General features: G+C 36.5%; 1 non-coding gene across 1 annotated transcript; it reads left to right on the forward strand.

Moving 5' to 3' along the window:
- Positions 1–2,142: 2,142 nt before the first annotated feature.
- On the forward strand, positions 2,143–2,249 carry LOC139856511 (small nucleolar RNA R71). The gene has a single exon (XR_011761988.1). It is a non-coding gene; the product is annotated as a small nucleolar RNA R71 (small nucleolar RNA).
- The last annotated feature ends 790 nt before the right edge of the window (positions 2,250–3,039 follow it).

A 3,039-nucleotide genomic window follows, 5' to 3' on the forward strand; every position in this document is an offset into this window, starting at 1 on the left:
CCTGAAATATCAGCTGTTTTCCAAGCAATTGCCTTTTTGTGGGTTTTTAAAACAGACATTAACCTACCCTTTTCGTCATCGGAAAGTTTTGATGAAATTATGACGGGTAATTGTGACCTTCCTTGGAGATAAGCTTACTCCAAATGTTCCAGGAGTTCTTTAAGTTCCAAGGTGGGTGGTTCTTCCAAGAAAGATTTTATTCGGAACCTATTACCATCGGTAATTTCTTCAAAAGGTTCATCTTCCCTGGGAATTTCTTCTTCTACGTATTCTTCATCAGTGAATACTTTCAACAGCTTGTCTAACTCTATATCGACATCAAAATCTTCACCTTCACCCATCGGGGTGAAATCTGAGATGTCGACATTTAATAGTTCTTTTAGTTCTTCCTCAATACAACAATCAATAATGTCTATTTGGAAACATTCGTCATCAGGAGACATAGGGTGTTTCATAGCCTTATCTATGTTCAATATAATTCTATCCTCCCCCACACCTAAGCTGAGATTTTTCTCTTTTACACGTACAATTGCGTCTGCAGTATTTAGAAAGGGACGCCCTAGAATTAGGGGAACCTTACTATCTTCTTCCATTTCAAGAACAACGAAATCAGCAGAAAAGATTAAGTGATTTACTTTAACCGGTAGGTTTTCAGCAATGCCAATAGGATAGTTGTAAGTTCTATCAGTTAATCGTATACACATCCTGGTTGGTTTTAAATCACCTAAGTTCAATTTTAAGTACAAGGAGTGAGGCATAAGGTTAATGCTCACCCCTAAATCGGCTAATGCATCGTACATTACTGAATCTCCCATCAGACAAGGAATGATGAAACTTCCAGGATCTCCAAGTTTTGGTGGCATATTTTGTTTTTGCAAAATTGCCGAGAATTCCTCATTAAGGAATGTGGTTGAAACTTCTGCATATTTTCCTTTGTCAGCTATGAGATCTTTGATAAATCTTCCATAATTCGGCATACCCGCAAGAACATCTACAAGCGGTACATTTGTACAAATTTGCTTAATCATGTCAGCAAATTTGTTGTATTGTGCTTGTAATTTATCTTTCTTCAAACGTTGCGGATATGGAATTGGAGGTTTGTATACCTTCAATGGTGGTTGATTTTAAATTTTAGGTGCACTTATGGTTGGCATCGTATTTTCCACCATAGGTTCTTTGTCTTCTGAAACAGGAATAGGAGCATGAGGGTTTGGAATATCGGGGTTAATGGTTAACCCACTTTTCGTAGTTATGGAATTGACTTGCGAAAAATTCCTTGTATTTTGAGTTTCCTTGTCCTTAGGGTTTAGTTGCGTGTTGGATGGTAAAGTTCCTGATTGCCTTTCAGCAAGCAATTGGGATATTCTTCCCATATCTCTTTCAAGGTTTTGAATTGAGGCTTGATGATTCCTTTGTACTTGCTCGTTTCCCGTTTGGACTTGATGTAATTGTCTCTTTACTTGCTCATTCGTTTCTGATTGACTTTTGACAAAATTCATCATAACTTCTTCAAAGTTAGATTTCTTCTCTACTGGTTGCGTGTTATGATTTTGTTGTTGATACGGTAATTGAGGTAACGGTTGTTGTTGGAAATTTTGTTGAGGTGGAAATGGAGGTTGGTTTTTATAGAAAAAGCCAGGTGGTCCATTTCTTTGAAAAGCAAAATTCTTTGGGTTTTGATATCCTGGGTTTGCAGGTTGATAATTAGAATTTCCTCCTTGAAAATTGCCTTGTCTTTGATTGGCCATAAAATTAACTTATGCTACTGAGTTCATTGGTCGATCATTGATATCACAATCTTTCGTGAAATGTGGCTGTCCACAGATTCCACAGCCTACTTGCAATGCTAAAACTGTTGAATTTAGTTTCTCTATTTCTCTTCCAAACTTTTTGAATTGATTCGACAGTGAAGCTATGGTTGTGTTGTTGTCTTCATTTTCTTCAAGGCTTGCCATGGTCCTTCTAGGTTGTTGATCTCTAGACGGTGTCCATTCAAAAGTATGAACTGACATGTCTTCTAACACGTCATACGCTTGATTTGGTGATTTGTACATAAATACTCCTCCAGCGGAGGAATCTAATATACCACGAGTATGTTCATCAATACCACGATAAAAAGTTTGTACTATTTGCCCTTTTTGTAATACGTGTTGCGGACAGTTTCGTAACATTCTTTTTAATCTTTCCCATGCATCATAAAGAGTTTCATCCGAATTTTGTTTAAAAGTGGTGATTTCAGTTCTAAGTCTTTCGGATTTTGCCGGTGGGAAAAATCGGGTAATGAATTTATCTCTTAATTCGTTGAAAGTTGTGATAGAATTAGGTTTTGATGCTTTCAACCATGCTTTTGCGTCTCCGATTAACGAGTATGGAAAAGTTCTTAACTTAAATGCATCTGAAGAAACATCTTTGTTTTTATACAGTTCACATAAATCTTCAAAAGCTTCTAGATGTTCTATCGGATTATTATTAAGTCTTCCGTCGAATTGGTTCTCACGTACCATGTGCATAAACTGCCCCTTGACTTCCCAATTTTTAGCCTCAATTTCAGGTCTTCTTATAGGTGCAAGAGCGAGAGGGGGAGCAGTTTGTCTGGTATTCCACATTGGTAGATCATTTGGATCAGGTGTTACTTCAGCCATTTCTTCTTTAATGACGATGGTTTCAGGTTCAGTTTTGATTTTTGGTTGACCACTAATGTTTCCTACTTGTTTTTTGATATTTTTCGGTGTTTTCAGTTTACTAGTACTACCTAATTTTTTTTTTGTTTTTCCTGTTTTAATCTTTTGATCAAGCCTCTTTCAGGTTCTGGATTAAGTGCAATGAGTTTAGGATTTCCTGAACGGGTCATACAATTACTAAATTGTATGTAGTCTTGAAAGATTTATTCACTAAGTGTATAAACATTGAACTTTCTTGAAAATGAATTTTCACGAAAGGATCGAATAACATAAAAACAATGATAAAAACCTTTAAACAAACAGATTTTTCTTCTGATTTTGCCCACGTTTCGAATAGCCAAAAGATGCAGCAGAGGGG

The sequence above is a fragment of the Rutidosis leptorrhynchoides genome, chromosome 6 (genome assembly GCF_046630445.1).
Source record: "Rutidosis leptorrhynchoides isolate AG116_Rl617_1_P2 chromosome 6, CSIRO_AGI_Rlap_v1, whole genome shotgun sequence".
Classification (NCBI taxonomy): Eukaryota; Viridiplantae; Streptophyta; class Magnoliopsida; order Asterales; family Asteraceae; genus Rutidosis; species Rutidosis leptorrhynchoides.